The sequence below is a fragment of the Ornithorhynchus anatinus genome, chromosome 1, assembly GCF_004115215.2.
Source record: "Ornithorhynchus anatinus isolate Pmale09 chromosome 1, mOrnAna1.pri.v4, whole genome shotgun sequence".
Lineage (NCBI taxonomy): Eukaryota > Metazoa > Chordata > Mammalia > Monotremata > Ornithorhynchidae > Ornithorhynchus > Ornithorhynchus anatinus.
In genome coordinates, this window is record NC_041728.1 from 58,347,963 (window position 1) to 58,369,393 (window position 21,431).

At 41.7% G+C, this 21,431-nt stretch overlaps 1 long non-coding RNA gene across 1 annotated transcript; it reads right to left on the minus strand.

Annotated features, from left to right (window-relative positions):
• Positions 1-2,844: 2,844 nt before the first annotated feature.
• Positions 2,845-11,484, minus strand: LOC114813663. The gene is made up of 2 exons (XR_003761375.1): positions 11,355-11,484; positions 2,845-3,011 (listed from the first exon to the last, which is right to left on the minus strand). It is a non-coding gene; the product is annotated as an uncharacterized LOC114813663 (long non-coding RNA).
• Positions 11,485-21,431: the final 9,947 nt, after the last annotated feature.

Sequence of the window (21,431 nt, forward strand, 5' to 3'; positions counted from 1 at the left end):
GGCAGTTCAAGCCATTTCAAAATAAATAAGCAATCCCAAATTGAGACAGTCCCTACCTTGTAACTTGCAACTGCTCATCCTCACTTCCGCATCCAGGCTGGAGCATGTTCAGGGGAGGCAGCATGGTCTAATGGGAAGAGCATCTGTCTGCGCGTCAGGGGACTTGGGTTCTAATCCTGGCTCTACCACATCTGCTTTGTGACTGTACAAGTCACTTAACTTTTCAGTGCCTTAGTTTCCTCATCTGTAAAATGGGGTTTCAATAGGTGCTCGCTCTCCTTTCTAGACTGAAAATCCCATATGGGATAAGGACCGTGACTCACTTGATTATTCTGTATTTAGCCCAGCATTTAGATTAGCCATTGGTACATTGTGCCTAACAAATGCCACTATTATATTCCATTTAGAGTCTAAGACAAGCCGGGGCTCGTAAAATGAAGCTCCCAAAATTCTAGGTGACTGACTCAAGATTTTCTGCCTCTCCCACTCTGACAGACGAGTTTCAGATTGTGGCCTTGTGTCCCATTTCCAACAAAAACAGGATGGTTAACCTAATTCTTGGGCATCAAGATGAATGATTTTGAAACAATCCATAAAAAGGGCATAAAAAAGGAGAGAGTCATGGAAAAGATTCATGCCAGACCTCCTGTAGCAAGTGATCTAGTATAAGTTCCCTGTCTGTCACATGTGAGGAATGATTGAATGAGCAGAAGGAAGTGAAGGAGCATGAAATGGAGAAAATTCAGACAGTGCAATACTTAGAACACTATTCTAGCTACTCTACTGAGATAATTATATGACTGTTTTTGCAATCAGTTGAGAAGATTGCTCCTCCCAAATTAGCTACTACTTATGCAATAATTTTAAGCTGATGGTATGGAATTTCTTCCAACTGTTGAAAAAAAAAATGATTAAGTACTGGACAAATGGCCTTGGGATACAGTAATAGGAGAGAACATTTTGCCATTTTCATTTCTGAATCTACCAAGCAAGTCAATTTTCTTCTTCTCCCCTCCCCTTCTAATGGAAATGGTACCTCATTTTACCTTGGCTCTCTGTCTTGTCTGCCGCCCAGTAACTCATCTTTATCCTCTATCCATCCACCTGGGAAGTACTCCAGCTCTCTCTCTGTCTCTCTCCAACCTATCACTTATACCAAAACCTACTTTAAAATAAACCTGCCTGGAGTACTCACTGTTATCCTATGCTATTACTTCTGACACTGTATTGTATTCCCAACAGGCTTGTGTTCTCCCCTCCCCTCTAGCCCACCCAACCCCAAATGGGATTCTAGTCAAAATCTTCTGTTGGGGATAAAACAAAAACAAAGAAATAGAATTGCTTCTCCTTGTCCATCTGAATGCAGGATAGTATTCAATCAGCTTTTTCCTTTCCTTTTTCATGGTCAGTTCAGCCAGTACAATTCAGAGGTGGTAAAATTTGAAGTTATTAGAAAGTCCAGTGTTGGGTCAAACTAATGGCCCACGAGGCTAGTGTTCTGTAGCCAACAGTTGAAACAGGTGATGGAGGGAAGAGTGGGAGGGTTGTTCTCCTGACCATCCACCTGAATGGTCAGAGGAGAATGGTCATTCATATTACTGAACACTTACTGTGTGCAAAGTACTGTGCTGAACACTTAGGAGACTACAACATAGTTTGGGAGACTAGATGCTGAAGGGTGGTGAAAGTAAGTCCAGGTAGAGCAGTAGATCTGTTCCTACACCTATTGCAACTACTGGATTGCCCAAATTTTCTTCCTGGAAAAAAGAAAGTGCCTGCCTAGGTGGCACAAATTTTCTTAATGTAGTGTGGTCCAATTCCAGGTCCATGGACCCACGGGATCCCAACTCTTTGTTGGAAAGAGAGAAAAGAAGCACACCTTGCCTTACCAGTACCAGTTCTAGTGTCATACACTTTCTATTTAAATCTGGAATTGACGGTCCCCAAAGAAAAAATTGGACCAGATCAGAAGTGGGTTCACTCTCATATTCATCCTCATCTTCATAGAGAAAGCTCAAAGAGGCAAAGGAGGGTGTTGATTCTGCTCATTTTTGTGGCATAGGCATTCCCTTAAAATTAAATACGTGGGACCACTGTTTTAAGAGATTGAGGCAGGCTAAATGTTACCTTTAAAGAAAGTTTTGTGTAAATTAAACCAAACTTCATATCATACAAAACAAGGTTAGCCAGAAGTTTGGGTGGAAGACATGAATAAAAGTGATTTTAGAATGTTGTCTTTATAGGTAGTTAGAAGCAGCATGGCATAGTATATAAAGCACAGGCCTAGGAGTCAGAAGGTCATGGGTGCTAATTCCTATTCCACCACTTCTATGCTGTGTGACTTTGGGCAAGTCACTTCACTTCTGTATCTCAGTAACCTCCTCTGTAAAATGGGGATTGAGACCCAGTTTGTTTGTATCCACCCCAGTACATAGTTCAGTGCCCAGCACATAAGTGCTTAATAAATACTATATTGTTATTATAGTAATTATTACAATTACTATATTATCGCTTCCTTGCTCAAGGTTATGCAAAAGGTACCACCATCTCATGCTATGCTATATAAACTAAGCATGTCTTCCTAATGCTTCCCTGATGTCTTGTATGTTATCAGATTCAGCCTTCAGAAATGTAGTACAACCAAACAATTGTATTCAACCTAAGTTGGGTTAAATTAGTTTAATGCAGGTGATAGGGATGAGAAATTGGTACCAAGAGGTTAGGGAAATGAATGCTATAGAGAAGAATGGAACAGGGATTATTAGTAGAGAAACAGAATGGAGAACAATGGACACTCCTGCAACACTGTAATTATCAGGGAAAAGCAAGGCTGCCAGGAAAGCCATTGGGATAGGTCATATTTGTGTGTTTTAAAGCACATGACGGGTTGGAAGTTGTTGTCTTTTATTACAAAAATTTCTTTAATACCACCATATGCTTCTGCTCACATGGCCTCCAACTCAGATCGTTCTCTTATTTCTTTCATTCGCCAAGGTCTAATTTGGACCCATCTGAGGTGAACATTAGAAAAAAAGAAAAAGGAAAAGAAAAATGAGATGATATCCCCCTGATCATCGAAAATGCTCTCCATTCCTGAAGGCCTTCACAGACAATAAAAACAGTATGGCCTAGTGGAAAAAGCATGGGTCTGAGCGAGAGAAGACCTGAGTTTTAATCCTGGCTCCACCACACACCTGCTGTAGGAGCTTGGGCAAGTAATTTCATTTTTCTGTGCCTCATCTGTAAAGTGGGGATTCAATACCAGTTCTCCCTCAGACTGAGGGTCCCAGGTGGAACCTGATTCTGATTATCTTGTAACTACTTCAGCACTTTGTACAGTGCTTGGCCTTTATAAGAAGAAGCCCTTAATACCTCATTATTATCATCATTATTATAATCCCCCAAAACATTCCCTTGGGGCTAAAATATAAAAGAATTTGGTGATGTTATCCTACTATTATTGTTCAATGAAAAACCATTGATATTAATTCATTTAATCTTATTTACTGAGTACTTTGTGTGCAGAGCACTGTACTCAATTCTTAGAAAGTACAATTCGGCAATAGAGAGAGAATTCCTGCCCACACTGGGTTTACAATCTAGAAGGAGTGGACAGACATCAAAACAAGTAAACAGGCATCTATAGACACACACACATACGCTGTGGAGCTGGAGGGCAGGAAGAGCAAAGTGAGAGAGTCGAGGTGATGTGGAAGGGAAGGGGAACTGAGGAAAAGAGGGGCTTAGTCTGGGAAGGCTTCTTGGAGGAGGTGAGCCTTCAGAAGGGCTTTGAAGGGTGGGGGAGAAAGGGTCATTGTTTGATGGATTTGAGGAGGGAGGGCATTCTAAGCCAGAGGTATGACATGGATGAGGGATCAAAGGCAGGACAGGCAAGATTGAGGCACATTGAGAAGGTTGGTACCAGAGGAGTGAAGTGTGCAGGCTGGGATGTAGAATGAGAGGAGAGGTGAGATAAGGGGCAAGGTGCTGGAGAGCTTTGAAGCCAATAATGAGGAGCTTTTATTTGATATGGAGATTGATAGGCAACCCCTGGAGATTTGAGGGGGATGAGGGGCAGTGACATGCCCAGAACTTTTCTGTAGAAAGATAATCAAGTTCTTGCTAGATGGGTTCCCATCTGAAAGAAAGGATCTGGTTTTCATAGCAATCTAACTGAATGGATGAGTCCACTTAGCTAACAGCCATACTCAAGACCTTCTCAAAATTTTAAATTCTGTTGCACCGTTAATTCAGTTCCTAACTGCCCAAGGCTTTCAGCAAGACCCCAGAACTTTAGTCACAATCCATTTCAGGAACAAGCCTGAAGGACCTGGGTTCCAAGCCCAGCTCAGCCACTTGTCTGCCATGTGACCTTGGGAAAGTCACTTCAGTTCTCTGGGCCTCAGTTACTACATGCCAAAAATGGTGATTAACACTGTGAGCCCAATGTGAGACATGTACTATGTCCAACTTGACTAGCATGTATCTAACCTGTGCTTAGTACAGTGCCTGACACAAGTGCTCAAAAAGACACCCCCGCCCCCCCAAGGCAACTCACGTGAATTTCTAGAAGATAAAGTTTCAAATGATTGTCAAATTTTCAGTAAGGGCTAAAAGTGTCAATTTACAGTTTTCCCTGGTCAACACTGAACTTCAAAGGACTTCGAAAATATAAAAACAAAGAGAAAGCATAGAATAATGAAAATGCTATGTTAAGTGCTTGTGTGTCAAACACTGTTGTATAATCTGGAGCAGACCTAATCTAATCAGGTTGGACAAAGTCCTTGTCCCACATGGGGATCACAATCTTTATGCCCATTTTACAGATGGTGACAGTCACAAAAGTGATCTGCCCAAAGTCACACAGCAGACAAGTGGTGTAGGCAGAATTAGCACCTAGGTCCTTCTGACTCCTGGGTCCATACTCTATTCACTAGCTCAACTGCCTATTTGAAGGTTCTGCTGGAAACAGAAGTTTCAACGTTTTCCCAACTCCCAATGGAATGTTCCCCATAGAAAAGTAGCACCTATGATTTTACTCTTGAAGACACTCTCACCCAAAATGTCAACCACTCGTAATTCACTTGGTGCTCATTTGGACAGAACAGAGGTGATGTGAGCTGTCTATGGCTTTTCATTATAGAGAAAAATATACTGATTTTATTTCCACAAATGAAAGTAAATGAAATCTTAAAATATGAGGGGATCATCTTGAGAATAAAACTTGTTCTCCAAATATTCTGAATAAGATAATTTTATTATACTCCAGACACATTGGTTTGAGCAGATTCATCCTTGACCCTTGTAGTGTGACTTTATAAAATCATTGATTTACAAAAAGAGGAATTAAAAAAATAATACATCTTCAGGAACACTTAACTTACATAAGGAAAGCAAGTAGGCGGCATACAGAATGCAGTGTTCTAATGTTCGGAATGAAATGACACCACCTAGTTAGCTTGATTAGATCTCATGCAGAAATTTTAAATAGATAAAAAGGATTTTTTTTGTGTGATGTGTTACTCTGTGTAACATAAGCTATCCAGGTGATATCGCTTAGGGACACCATCAGGAACAGAGGCCTCATTCATGACTGGATCACAACATCTATACGAGCTAGGATTTGTCATCATCTGTCTCCTAGTTCATTGGCTGTTGCTTGGCAACAGTTCAATCTCACAGAGTATTTGCTGTAACAAATTAGTAGCATTGTTACCATAACAACCATCTTTGTTACTTAATTAAATTGATTTGACTCAGACTTGCTTTTCAGGAAGCTAGTGGGTTGTGTGAAGTAGTAAACAGGGACTTACAGCTAGCCATTCATTCATACATACTTCGAATATACTAACCCCCCAAGCCCAAGTCACAGAACTGGAGAATTCACAACTATCCACTGGAATGCTAAGGGAAAGCTGCTTTCAGGAAGGAACTGTTTAGGAACACAACAGAGCTAGAGAGTAGAAGAGGGGTAAAATTGGTCCAGTGACCCCTTCTGCTGCTGTTGTTTGGGACCTGTTGGGAACATGGTGTAGTGGATAGAGCACAGGCCTGGAAATCAGAAGGTCATGGGTTCTAATCCTGGCTCTACCACTTGTCTACTGTGTGACCTTGGTCAAATCAATTCACTTCTCTGCCTCAGTTACTTCATCCATAAAATAGAGATTGAGACTGTGAGCCCCATGTGGACAGGGCCTGTGTCCAACCCAATTTGCTTTTATCCACCCCAGTGCTTAAACAGTGCCTGGCACATAGTAAGCCCTTAACAAAAACCATGATTAAATTGTTTTTTGGTTGATTTTATGGAGAGATAATAATAATTATGCTGGCATTTTTGCTAAGCACTTACTATGTGCCAAGCACTGTTCTAAACACTGAGATAGATACAAGGTAATCAGGTTGCCCCACGTGGGGCTCCCAATCTTAATCCCCATTTTGCAGATGAGGTAACAGGCACAGAGAAGTTAAAGGATTTGCCCAAAGTCACACAGCTGATAAGTGGCAGAGTCAGGATTAGAACCCATGACCTCTGACTCCCAAGCCCGGGCTTTTTCCACTAAGCCACTCTGCTTCTCTATTACAAATCCTCTAGGTGGGAAAAGACCAGTGGGCCAAGGAGTAAAGGCCTACTGGAGTAAAGGAGTAAAGTATCTATTTCCCATGAGCAGGATTTTCTGATTGATTCTGACAACCTAGTAGAGGAAATAGCTGTTTGGAGCTGAAGTTTCTCTGAAGCAGTGTTGCCTAGTGGACAGAGCACAGGCCTCGGAGCCAGGACCTGGGTTCTAATCCTGCCTCTGCCACTTTCCTGCTGTGTGACCTTGGGCAAGTCACTTCACTTCTCTGCCTCAGTTACCTCAACTGTAAAATGGAGATTAAGACTAAATCCAGTGTGGGACAGGGACTCCATCCAAACTGATAACCTTGTATCCAGTATTTACAACAGTTCTTGGCACACAGTAAGCACTTAAATACCACCATCATCATAGTGGGAACACCACCAGTATGTCAACCATTTTCCCAACTCCACACTGTAGTGATGCCATCAGGATAGGCAAATCCTATTTTCAATTCCTTAAAACAGATTATGAGAATTCAAAGAAGAGTGGGGAGTGCTTGAAGGGACTCTGGTGGAATGCTAATTGCGAGCCTCTCTCCTATTACTGACAATAGGAGAGGAACTATAATTCATATTTAGCACGTTTCCTAATAGAGTATGATACCTCAACTAAAAACACTTCAAAGTTTTAGCTACACTTTCAATGACTCACTAATAAGAGTTTTAGTTTTTGTTAATTTTATCTGATAGTGACATACTGGCTTTCTTCAAATTTCCTTGTAAAACTCGAGTTGTTCTCCCTTTACAAGATTTTAAATGAATTGCTTAGACTAATTTGGGGTTTCTCATTGTGTGACTGATTTAAACCCCAAATATAGTGCCGGGAATGAATGTTCTTCATGGTTACAGCTCGAATCTTTGCAAACAATAGCCAAGAAAGACAATAACCGAGTGACTAACAGGAAAAATAGGAATGAGGATCAAACAAAATGCTGAAAAATAAAGCAATCTAAATTACAAGTTACCCAATGCACTGCTACATGGAATGTTTGGCACTCTGTAATTCAAGATGCTATCACTAGAATGCTAATATTTCTCACTTTAACCCCATTAAACTCTCTCCAAGAAAGCTAGTTCTCTTTTCATTGATGTATAATAGGCATGTTTTCCCTTCCCAAAAGATTCATTTTCTACAAGACACTAATTTTGCTTTAAGTATTTAATCATTTAATTCCTAAAAGTAAAAAATTTGTATTGCAACACCTTAAAGGTGCTTGACTCCAGATGAAAATACAAACTTTTAACAAAATGCTACTGGAATTTCCAGAGCTAAGATTCCTCATTTCCCCCAAAAGCTCCTTAAGCTAGAAGCCTCAATTCCTGTTTGCTAAAAAAGTCAGCTACCATGGTTAGAATGGGGATCTCCCAAGCTAACAATAGCTATGGAAAGGGACACTCAAGCCATAGAAACTCAGATGTTTGGAACCTTGATGAGACATTCCATAGACTACTGTGTCAGCCTTCTCTCTGACCTCCCTTCCTCCTCTCTCGCCCCGCTCCGGTCTATTCTTCACTCTGCTGCCCGGCTCATCTTCCTGCAGAAACGATCTGGGCATGTCACTCCCCTTCTTAAACAACTCCAGTGGTTGCCTATCGACCTCCGCTCCAAACAAAAACTCCTCACTCTAGGCTTCAAGGCTCTCCATCACCTTGCCCCTTCCTATCTCTCCTCCCTTCTCTCTTTCTACCGCCCACCCCGCACACTCCGCTCCTCTGCCGCCCACCTCCTCACCATCCCTCGGTCTCACCTATCCCGCCGTCGACCCCTGGGTCACGTCCTCCCGCGGTCCTGGAACGCCCTCCCTCCTCACAACTGATTCTCTTTCCCTCTTCAAAACCCTACTTAAAAATCACCTCCTCCAAGAGGCGTTCCCAGACTGAGCTCCTCTTCCCCCTCTACTCCCTCTGCCATCCCCCCTTTACCTCTCCGCAGCTAAAGCCTCATTTTCCCCTTTTCCCTCTGCTCCTCCACCTCTCCCTTCCCATCCCCACAGCACTGTACTCGCCCGCTCAACTGTATATATTTTCGTTACCCTATTTATTTTGTTAATGAATTGTACATCGCCTTGATTCTATTTAGTTGCCATTGTTTTTACGAGATGTTCTTCCCCTTGACGCTGTTTATTGTCATTGTTCTTGTCTGTCCGTCTCCCCCGATTAGACTGTAAGCCCGTCAAACGGCAGGGACTGTCTCTATCTGTTGCCGACCTGTTCATCCCAAGCGCTTAGTACAGTGCTCTGCACATAGTAAGCGCTCAATAAATACTATTGAATGAATGAATGAAAGGTCTGCATAAGTATTGTTCAGGAGAGAGAAAGGAGAAGCACAGACAGGCAACATCTGCAATAGATGACTTTGAAATTCTCTGTCACCCATGATATGGCATTCTGAAAGAAGTGGAATTGAGATCTCTCCCTATCCACTCTTCATTCATCTTGTAATCAGTAAACTTGCTAAATTCATTGAATAGCTGGGGCAGAGGGTATGAGGTAATTGAATAAGGAGGCAAAGTCTAGTTGGAGGATCAGGGATAGCTTGATGATCAGTAAACACGAAGGTAGCTTGAGATACACATCTACCAGCTCTATTATATTGTACTCTTCCAAACACCTAGTACAGTGCTCTGTATACGGTAAGAGCTCAAAAGAAAAGCCAAGGGCGGGGGTGGTGTCTATAGGTAGAGAAGCACGGCCTAGTGGAAAAAGCATAAACCTGGGAGTCAAAGAACTTGGCTTCCAATGCCAACTCTACCACTTGTCTGTAGTGTAACCTTGGACAGATCACTTCACTTTTCAGTGTCTCAGTTACCCCATCTGCACAATGGGGATTCAAGCTAAGAGCCAGTTACTCCTCACCTTCAAAACCTTTTTGAGAACACATCAGCTCCGAGAGACCTTCCTAGACTTCTCCCTTCTCCCACTCTCTTCTGCATCACCCTGACTTGTTCCCTTTGTTCTTCCCCCTTCTTACCTGCAGAGCACTTAAATTACAGCTATGTACCTATTTATTCACATCGATATCTATCTCCCCTGCCAGTCTGTAAAGTTATTGTGGGTAGAGAATGTATCTGTTTTATGAATGTGTCTGTTTTATTGTATTCTCCCAAGTGCTTAGTACAATGATATGCACACAGCAAGTGCTCAATAAATAGGATTGAATGAATATGGGACATGATTGTCTTATCTAACAGCACAGAATACCTGATACATAAAGCACCTAAATACCATAAAAATGGAGTTGGGAGTAGAGACTCAGTCTAAAGGAGGAGGCTCAAGGACAGAAGATTTCAACAGCTGAATGCTGTGCTTGATTTAGCGAGATGGGGATAAGGTAAATCCCTGACTACGTTCCACACATTTGGTCCTGAATGGTAGCAGCATGGTCTAGTGGAGAGAGCTTGGGCCTGGGAGTCTGAAAGACCTGGTTTCTAATCCTGGCTCTGCCATTTTTCTGCTGTGAGACCTAGGACAAGTCACTTTACTTCTCTGTGCTTCAATTCTCATCTGTAAAATGGGGATTAAGATTGAGTTTTATGTGGAACAGGGACTGTGATCAAATTGAGTAATTGTACTTAACCCCATTGCTTAGTACTGTGCCTGGTACATAGTAAGCACTTAAAGTACCATAAAAAATATTAACAATAGTTTTCTAGGGTGAAGGAACTATCCTGGTGGAAGAAAATAGATATGACACTGATTTCCCCACTTCTCTAATCACCTCATTCATATTTGAGGGCAGATCACTGAACTAAGCACTTGGGAAAGTACAACAGACAACTCGCCTGCCCACAGGTTTACAGTCTAGAGGTGGAGAGACAGACATTAATATAGATTTGGGTAGGGTAGAAGTAATTTTCTCTTCATAATGGAATGAGTAACTTTTTTCCCCTCCAGCACTTAAAACAAGCTCCACAGGATAAGAAGCCTATTTATAACCTAAATAAGCTTGTGGAAGCCAGAGTGGGGGGTGGGGTTTGCTATGGCATTAGAATATTTTTGAAAATGATTAAATATGTTAAATTGGTCTCAATTCCAAAGGAAAAAAATACCAAAAAAGCCCTCCACAACACTTAGGCAGAGTTCCCTTGGGGATTCTGACCAGATTTCACATCTTTATCATTCTATGCCTTTAGGAGGGGTAAAGGACTCTTTCTGTTTATCTTAAGTACCTTGTCAAGATAACGCTTGTTTCGAGAAGTGAGTAGTTCTAGGACAATCACCTATCAATTAAGTCTCAGCATGTGGGCTGGAACTGAGGTCTATTTCTATAGAATTGGGAAGTAATTTGTTCTACCTTTGAAGTTACTTGCATCTCTAGAAGAAGACCATTCATGAACCACACCTTCGGTAAACAGAGGAGGGAAAAAAAAAAAAAAAAAAGAAAAGCAGTCCATGTAAAATTTGTTTCCAAACACATTAAAGAGGCTTGTACAAGGTAAATTGAGTTATGAAAAAGAGGCTTATTTTTAACTTCAGACAAAATTGACTCATGGGAAAATAACTATGAAGCATTTTGGTCCATAAAGTTACAGAAGTCTGAAGATATTAGAAAATATAAATATTAACAATGTCACCATATTTTTAGTTGAGCAGAATTTTATACTCCCCTCCCTGGTAATTTCACATCAGTTATATCACTTTATCTTCACCACACTGTTGTAAAGTAGAGAAAGGCAAGAATTATCTTCATTTGACAGATGAAGAAAATAAAAGCAGTAGAGATTAAGTGACTTACCCAATCTTTCAAATCCAGTCACTAGTTAGTAGAGAATTAGAACCCAGACTTCCCAATTTCCAGTCCAATACGCTTTCCAATAGCCCACGCTATCTTTTAATGGTGGTCCAGAAAAGAGAAGCAAAGACAGAAGCAGCTGCAGGGGGAAAAAAAAAGAAAACATAGTTAAGTAAATAATACAGGAAAAAAAGTGTGGAAAAATCTCTAAGGAACAGACACCTCTAAAATGTCAGAGGACCCTAAACACAATACCTCTTTTGCAACAAGGCGAAGAACATTTAGCTTAAAGAGTACAAACCATTCATCAGTAGATAAAAAAAAAAATACCACACATCCCACTTATTCCATATCCAATAGCTACACTACTTACATAGCTCACTCTTCTCTCTACCACCACTTCCTGTCCCTTTTAAAGGCATACTCCCAACAAGTGAGACCCATTCAAAATAAATAGCCTGTCTCCTCACCTGGATGAAGTTAGTATTGCCCAGGGTAAATTGGCTGAACAGCTATTTACAAATCTGCTTTGATAATCCTTAAATATCTGATATATCATAGATTGGGAACAAAAATAAAACCCAGAGAATAACTTGACCTCTTCGAGATTATGTTTTAATAATAATAATAATGCTGGTATTTGTTAAGCGCTTACTATGTGCCAAGCACTGTTCTAAGCGCTGGGGTAGACACAGGGGAATCAGGTTGTCCCACGTGGGGCTCACAGTCTTAATCCCCATTTTACAGATGAGGTAACTGAGGCATCGAGAAGTTAAGTGACTTGCCCAAAGTCACACAGCTGACAAGTGGCCGAGCCGGGATTCGAACCCATGACCTCTGACTCCAAAGCCCGTGCTCTTTCACTGAGCCACGCTGTTTTGTGTGAGATGGTACCAGCTGTTAAATTTTGATTTCTGCAGTTAGATTGGGCAGGGATTGTCTGAATTGTTGCTGAATTGTACATTCCAAGCGCTTAGTACAGTGCTCTGCACATAGTAAGCACTCAATAAATATGATTGATTGAATAAATGAATGAATATTAGTCAATCAATTAATCAATTATATTTATTGAACACCTATTATGTGTTCTAGATGCTGAACTAGATGCTTGGGAAAGTGCCATAGAAGAAGACATTATCCCAATCTTCATGTACATTACAATTTAGCTGAGGAAACAGACTTGAAACAACTAGGAGAGGGAAGTGTTCAAATACTTAATGTGAAATGATTGGTGCAAAATGCAACAAGAACTAAAGAGGGCAAAAGTGCTAAAATGATAATGAGGAAGTAACCGGGGGAGAAGAAAAATTAATTGGAAAAAGGTTCCTGGAGGAAGTGAGATTTCAGAGGGATTCTGAAGATGGGAAGTGCTGAGGGATCACTGATTTGAAAGGACACAGAGATCTAGGAAGGAAGAAGAGTATGAGCCAGGATCGTCAGAGAGTCAAAAATGAGGCACAGATTCAGAGCTAATCAGATTGGACCCAGTCCCTATCCCACATAAGGTTCACAATCTAAGTAGAAGGGAGAATATGCATTTAGCCTGTTGCGGGCAGGGAATGTTTCAATCATCCATTCAATAGCATTTATTGAGCGCTTACAATGTGCAGAGCACTGTTTCCATCATATTGCTATATTGTACTCTCCCAAATGCTTAGTACAATGCTCTAGAAAGAGTAAATACTCAATAAATCTTGGGAGGAACAGATTGTGAATTGGAGTATAGTAGGAGAAGAAAGACGATGAAGTCATTATTTAGACAATAAACCTCATGTGGGACATGGAGTGTGTCTGACCTGATTAGGAGAAGCAGCCTGGTATAGTGGGCATGTCACTCCCCTTCTTAAACAACTCCAGTGGTTGCCTATCGACCTCCGCTCCAAACAAAAACTCCTCACTCTAGGCTTCAAGGCTCTCCATCACCTTGCCCCTTCCTACCTCTCCCCCCTTCTCTCTTTCTACCGCCCACCCCGCACGCTCCGCTCCTCTGCCGCCCACCTCCTCACCGTCCCTCGGTCTCGCCTATCCCGCCGTCGACCCCTGGGTCACGTCCTCCCGCGGTCCCGGAACGCCCTCCCTCCTCACCTCTGCCAAACTGATTCTCTTTCCCTCTTCAAAACCTTACTTAAAAATCACCTCCTCCAAGAGGCGTTCCCAGACTGAGCTCCTCTTCCCCCTCTACTCCCTCTGCCATCCCCCCTTTACGTCTCCGCAGCTAAAGCCTCATTTTCCCCTTTTCCCTCTGCTCCTCCACCTCTCCCTTCCCATCCCTACAGCACTGTACTTGTCCGCTCAACTGTATATATTTTCGTTACCCTATTTATTTTGTTAATGAATTGTACATCGCCTTGATTCTATTTAGTTGCCATTGTTTTTACGAGATGTTCTTCCCCTTGACGCTGTTTAGTGCCATTGTTCTCGTCTGTCCGTCTCCCCCGATTAGACTGTAAGCCCGTCAAACGGCAGGGACTGTCTCTATCTGTTGCCGACTTGTTCATCCCAAGCGCTTAGTACAGTGCTGTGCACATAGTAAGCGCTCAATAAATACTATTGAATGAATGAATGAATGAATAGTGGCTAGAGCACAGGCCTGGAAGTCCAAAGGTCATGGCTTCTAATCCCTCTCCACCACTTGTCTGCTTGTGGCCTTGTGCAAGTCACTTCACTTCTCTGTGCTCCAGTTTCCTCATCTCTAAAATGGGGATTAAGACTGTGAGCCCCATGTGAGACAGGGACTGTGTCCAATCCAATTTGCTTGCATCCACCCCATCAATGGCATACAGTAAGCACTTAAGAAATACCAGAATCCATCATCACTATTATTATTATTACCCTGTACCTACCCCAGTGCTTAGAACAGTGCTTGACCCATAAGACGTGTTTAGCAAATAGCACTTTTAAAGTACCTAAAGTCAGTTGTTAGGAGTTTCTGTCTGACATGAAAGTGAGTGGGAAATCTTTGGAGGAATGGCAAAACATATGCAGAATGATATAAGAAGCAGCATGGCCTAGGGAAAAGAGCATGGGCCTGAACAAATACCACTGATTGATTGACTGAGTCAGAGGACCTGGGTTCTAATTCTGACTCTGCTGCCTGTCTGCTGCGTGATCTTGTGATCTTGGGAAAGTCACTTTTTATGGTATTTGTTAAGTGCTTACTATGTGTCAAATATTGTTCTGAGCACTGGGGTAAGTACAGACCAATAAGGTTGGACACAGACCCTGTCCTGCATGGGGATCACAATCTAAGTAGGAGGGAGAAAAGTTATTGAATCCCTATTATACTGTTGATGAAACTGAGAAACTGACTCCAAGGCCCATGCTTTTTCCACTAGGCCATTTAACCTTTCTGTATTTCTGTTACCTCATCTGTAAAATGGAGAGTAATCATTCAATCAATTGTATTTATTGAGCACTTACTGTGTGCAGAGCCCTGTACTAAGCATTTGGGAGAGCATGATCAATGGTATTTACTGAGCACTTACTGTGTACAGTGCATTGTACTAAGAGCTTGGGAGTATACTCTCTAAAAATATGACACACTTATTCCCTGCCCACAACAAGCTAAACAGTTGTCCACCCTCCTACTTAAACTGTGAGCCCCATGTGGGACAGGGACTGGATCCAGTCTGATTAGCTTGTAACTTCTCCAGTGGTTAGATCAGTGCTTGGCACAGAGTAAGTGTTTAATAAGGATTGTTGTTGTTGTTATCATTCTTCTTCTTCTTATTATTAATATCATTATTTTAGGAAGGTGGACCAAGAAACAGAATGAAGTATAAACTGGAGACCTGAAAGGCTGGAGGCAGAGTATCTAATGAGGAAGCTGATAGAATGATAATGACAACGATGGCATTTGTTAAGCACTTATTATGTGCCAAGCACTGTGTTACATGTTGGGGAAGGTACAATAAAATCCACTCAAATATAGTCACTGGCCCACAGGGGGCTCATAGTTTAAGGAGGGAGGATGAACTGGCAGTTAGTCCCCATTTTACTGATACGTAAACTCAGATGCAGAGAAGTTATTTGTCCAAGGTCAAACAGCAGGCGAGGAGCAAAGTCCGGAAAGAACTCAGCTCTCCTGACTCCCAGGCCCACGATCCTCCTACTAGGCCATACTGTTTGCGTGTCCAGAAGTTGGTGAGGGGGCCATGGAACTTGAAAATGAGGTAACTGAAGCACAGAGAAGTGAAGTGTCTTGTCCAAAGTCACACAGCTGACAAATGACAGAGCCAGGATTGACTGAGTCCAACCTCACTTGCATCTACACCAACGTTTAGTATCTACCCCGGCTTGGCACATAACTGTTAGGATGCTGAAAGCCATGATCCTCATCAGGGGACCCCAGAAGGGAGCCCAGAAGGAGAGGCGATTCCTTCCTCTCTCCTTCGAAGTGCTGAAGCCGCTGTTCCCGGTTGCTGGAGTCCCCATGATCCAGCACCACATCGAGGCCTGTGCTCAGGTGCCAGGATTTCAGGAAATCCTGTTTATTGGATTCCACCAGCCAGATCAGGCTCTCAGTCACCTTCTGGACAGTGCCCAGAGGGAGTTCAACAACCCCATCAGCCCAGCCCACACACTCCACTCCTCTGCTGCTAACCTCCTCACCGTGCCTCGTTCTCGCTTGTCCCGCCATTGACCCCTGGCCCATGTCCTACCTTTGGCCTGGAATGCCCTCCCCCCCTCACATCTGCCAAACTAGCATATTTCCCCCTTCAAAGCTCTACTGAAAGCGCACCTCCTCCAGGAGGCCTTCCCAGACTGAGCCCCCCCTTTTCCTCTGCTCCTCCTCCACTTTCCATCTCCCCAACTCCCTCCTTCTGCCCTACCCCCTCCCCACCCCACAGCACTTATGTATATATGTACATATTTATTATTCTATTTATTTTATTAATAATGTGTATATATCTATAGTTCTATTTATTTATATTAATGCTATGGATGCCTGTCTAGTTGTTTTGTATTGTTTTATTGTCTGTCTCCCCCCTTATAGACTGTAAGCCCATTTTTGGGTCTCTGTTGCCAAATTGTACTTTACAGGTGCTTAGTACACTACTCTGAATACAGTAAGCATTCTACAAACATGATTGAATGAGTGAATGCTTGTGATCCAGTATATTGTGCTCTCCTAAGCACTTAGTACAGTGTCCTGTGCCCAGTGAGTGCTCAATAAATCTGATTGACTGATTAATTGATTGATGGATTGAGTTCCCAGATTAAGGGGCAGCCATATGAATGGAGAGGAAATGTTGGAAATATTGTGGCAGGTATACCCCATTCCTGACATAGCAGGAAAGGGATCACCAGCAATAACAACAGGAGATATGCCTTTGGGGGAATCCACAGATAAGATTCCCAGAAAGTTAGCCTTTTCACTTAAAGTAAAGGCATGTTTCTTTCCACTTCACTCACAAAGCTGGAATAAGGAAAAGGCAATACAATCCGTCACTGACATTTGCTGAGGGTCTCCTGAGTATTAAACATTGTACTAAGCACTTGAAAATTCACATTTAAAATCTCGTTTTCCTGACCATGATGTTTCTCCAGGGTAGATATGGAGTCCAAACTGTGTAAAAACTAGCCAACAGATAAAATAAAGGGGGTAGCCTACAATCCCCACTTAGAACAAGCAGGTGCAGATACATTGTTCACTGAGAGTCAGACCCTGGTACTTTGGGTGATCGCCAATGAGGGAGGGTGTTCATTGATAGCCAGAACCTGAAACTTTGGGTGCTAGCCAATAAGGGAGGGCATTCTTTGATAACCAGGTCCCAGAACTTTGGGCAGGAGCCAATGGGGGAGGGTGCTTAGGTGCCCAACATTCCGGTTTTAACACAGTGGCCTCTTTAGCATGACAAATAAACCCTGAAGCCTAAAGCTGCTGATTCCAGTGAAGCCAGCTTTATAAAGGTCAGGTTGACAAGAAAATGGCTCTCAGCAAGGTCATTAGGTCAGACTGAAGAAGATACTCATAGTCAAGAGCAGGGGATAATTACGAATAATTTGCCTCTGGTATTAAGGGGTAAGACTTAATGGTCACTCCTGATTGGCATTTTATTGGTTTCGCTAAGTATCTAGTTATCCTAGTTGGGATTTGTTATAATGTTATGATGTAAATGCTTTCATGTCATTATGGTCCTTTGTTGAATTTTACAATGTTGAGTTACATCTGGACTTTAATGGAACAAGCTAATTGTAGCAGTAGGTTTTTTTGTTTTTTTCTGTGCTCTTTTACAATTGCTCACTGTCATCTTTCCTCTCCCCATTTCAACTGCAAAAGAGTAATAGTTCAGGTTCACAATGTCAGAATATTAGAGACTGATTTTTCATATCTTCACTCTAATGAAGAGCTGAAGAGAGAAAATTTCTTGTTTTGAAAAGCTTTGAATGTGCATATGTTTCCATTGCTTGATGTCTTCATTTTGGGGACTTTTGCAAGACTAAACTGCTAACATTTTCATAGCCTACATTTGTCATTACACGATTAGACTGTAAGCCCGTCAAACGGCAGGAACTGTCTCTATCTGTTGCCGACTTGTTCATTCCAAGCGCTTAGTACAGTGCTCTGCACATAGTAAGCACTCAATAAATATTATTGAATGAATGAATATAATGAGATGGAGAAAGTTGGATTGAAGGAAAATCAATTTATTTATTGAGGGTGTATTGTGAGCAGAGCACTGTACTAAGCTTTCGAGAGACCAAAGTACAACAGAATTAGCTTACACGTTCCCTGACCATTGCAAACTTACAGCCTAGTTGGGGAGAGAGTAATTAATATAAATAATGTATATATAAAAATATCAATATACATAATTATAATATAAATGATTTAATATATACTTAAAAGATATGTACATCAGTGCTGTGGGGTTGGCATATCAAATGCAGAGTAATTAGAGTAATCATAATTATGGTATTTGTTAAGTACTTACTATAGGCCAAGCATTGAACGAAGTGCTAAGGGAGATATAAGATAAGCAGGTTACAGTTTCTGTCCTTCATGAGGCTCATAGTCGAAAGGGGAGAGAGAACAGGTATTTAATCCCCATTTTAAAGATAAGGAAACTAAAGGATGGAGAAGTTAGGTGATTTGCCCAAGGTCACACAGCAGATGACTAGCGGAGCTGGATTTAGAACCTGGATCCTCTGACTCCCAAACCGTCCTCTAACAGTTCTCTATCTGAGGGAAGAACCCTCTGTTAGCAAATTGCTAATCTTGCTCGGTAGGCACTATCCCCACCTGGAACAGACATGCTTTGCTCCGGTTCTCAAAGATTTCTTAGGATGGTGGTTCCACAACTTACCTCATTGACTCATGGCAGCATTGTCAAGCCCCGTTTTAATAATCAGAAACCAGAGATAATCAGGTCAGACATAGTCTCTGTCTCACATGGGGCTCAGAATCTAAGGGGGATGGAAAACAGGTATTTAGTTCCCATTTCACAGATGAGGAAATTGAGGCACAGAAAATTGATGTCACTTGCCCGAGGTAACATAGGAGACAAGTGATGGGCGAGGTTAGAACCCAGGACATCTGCCTCCCAGGCCCATGCTCTTTCCACTAGGCAATGCTTCTTCTCACCTCAATAACCCACCTAAATCTCTCCTACTAGGGTAGAGATGTATTTCTTTTTCCTCTTTTCTCATTGGAAACTGGAAAACTGGTCCTACCTTCATTTAATGTGTTCTCTTTTGCCTCAGGGAATAGATCACCTCCAGTCTTCAATTCCTCACCTGCAGGACAACAGTTTTGATTTTGGTATCTCCTTAGGTAGGGATCCATTTCTTTTAGTCAGTTTATTTTGAAGAGTGCCGGATCGTGAGTTTTAAAGATTCAACTTTCAATAAAATCAACAGAACTGGATTATATTAACCTCAGGAGTCAGAGCTGGGAGTCAAGAGACCTCGGGTTTAAACTTGATGTGACCTTTTACCTGCTGTGTGACATTGGACAAGTCCCTTAACTTCTGTATGCCTCAGTTTCCTCATCTGTAAAATAAGAGTGAATGTTCTCTTTGCCTCTTAGCCTCTGAACCCCATGTGGGACAGGGACTTTGCCAGATCTGACTGCAATGTTGTTACTTCCCTACTTATTCTAGTTTCTGGCATTTAGTAACCCTGAACAAATACCACAGTCCAGAAACACTGAGTCACCTAGTAGATAGAGCACAGGCCTGGGAGGCAGAAAGACATTGGTTCTAATCCTAGCTCTGCCACTAATCAGCCATGCGACCATGAGCAAGTCACTTCTCTAATGCCTCAGTTATCTCATCTGTAAAATGGGGATTAAGATTGTGAGCCCTGTGTGGGACTAGGACTGTGGCCAACCCGATTATCTACCCTAGTGCTTAGTGCAGTGGTTTGCACATCTTAAGTACATAAACAAGTACCACAGTTATAATTATCTTGGCTTTAATGAGGCTCTGGGCAAACTCCTGCAAGACTGCAAATCTTCCAGTAAAACAACATGACTCTTCAGCCTGATACAAGATACAAGACTAGCCTTTGACACTAGTCCTCCAAATGTGGACACAAGCAAGGAACACTGGATATAAGTACTCTTCTTTAAAAAAAGATTGTGAAGTAAAAAGAAAAGCACTATTCATATTAACCATAATAAATAGTATAATTAACCTTTAACAGGAATGCGGATTATTTAATAAAAAGAAGATGAGGAAGAGAAAAACCTTCTTGGAAACTGTCTTCTCCCGCTTAGATTGTGAGCCCCTTGTGGGCAAAATACAGTGCCAGAAATTGATTTTCTTGTAATTATCCCAGCAATTGGTACAGTGCTTTGCATGTTGTAAGCTTTTATTAAATGTTAGTAATAATGAAACAATACTAATAAATTGCCTTAAACAGTCTCCATTCTCATTTCCTTTCTATGAGCTTAGTATTTGTTTCCTCAAGGAGTTATTGTTTTCTATTGATCAAAATCACTTGGAAAAAGCCTCCCCTCTTGGACAGTGGTAAACATTTGGAATCTAGCTTAAAAAAGAGCTTTATCCAAGCAAGCATGCAACCCTTATTCTCATTCCAACAGCGAATACAGCTCAATTTTCAAGTCCTTTTGGTTATTATAAAAATTTATTTTGTACCAGGTTTCCTCCCCCGTGTCATAAATATTTGCAGGTTGCATTTTGAAGTGTGTTTTCATTTGCCATTAAGACCCGAGTCTTCCTCTTCCTTCAGTATGCTGACACCACCACTTTGTTAAGGCTGATTGCGTCCATTTACATCGAACACCTCTTCTGCATATAGATTGATGAGTTTAATCAACAAATCAGGAGGAAGATTTGGACATCAATCAATGTCGGCTTGCTTTCATTCTAATTTCTGATTTGCTGCTTCTAGTCATGAAGGCAATAAAATGATTTCTCTTAAAGGGAAAGCTTAGGAACTACCCAAGATGGACATCTTCATCTGTCAAGAAGGTCCTAGTAAAATCCTGGGGCAAATTTGTCTTTTTCTTGGAAAAAAAAACAAACTTCCTCCTTCAAAGTCATGTTTCTCATGAGTCATCAAGCCCAGTGACCACATTAGTCAAAGATCCAGGGAATGGTGGAGATCACATTAACAATTGATTTACCATCGAAAAAAGGTTGGCTTCACCTCCTTTTCAGAGGCTGGCTGTGTCTCTTCTTTCATTCAGGTTTAGGAAGCATTCTGTAAGACTACTGCCATCTTTTCCTTTGCAATCATTGGATCCCTTTCTAGACACTCTTTTTCAAGGACAAATATTCAGGATAATTCTGATCCCAGAAGTGTCTTATTCCTTGTTACGGTAAACTTCTGTGGATAGGGATGGAGTCTACCAAGTCTATTGTATTACACTTTCCCAAGTGCTTAATATGGGGCTCTGCTCATAGTAAGTGCTCAATACATACTCTTGATTGATTATTTTACAGTGAACACCTCAGAGCCATTGTCGGTCTAATTGCCTTGGCCTCGAAGAAGGATGTTTCTCTTCAAATAATCCAAGGCTGACAGAGCTGAGAAAGACAGATACATTTTCTCCATAACTAAGAACTGCATTAGTTTTCATCTCCATTTTGTCTGTAATACGTTCATGAG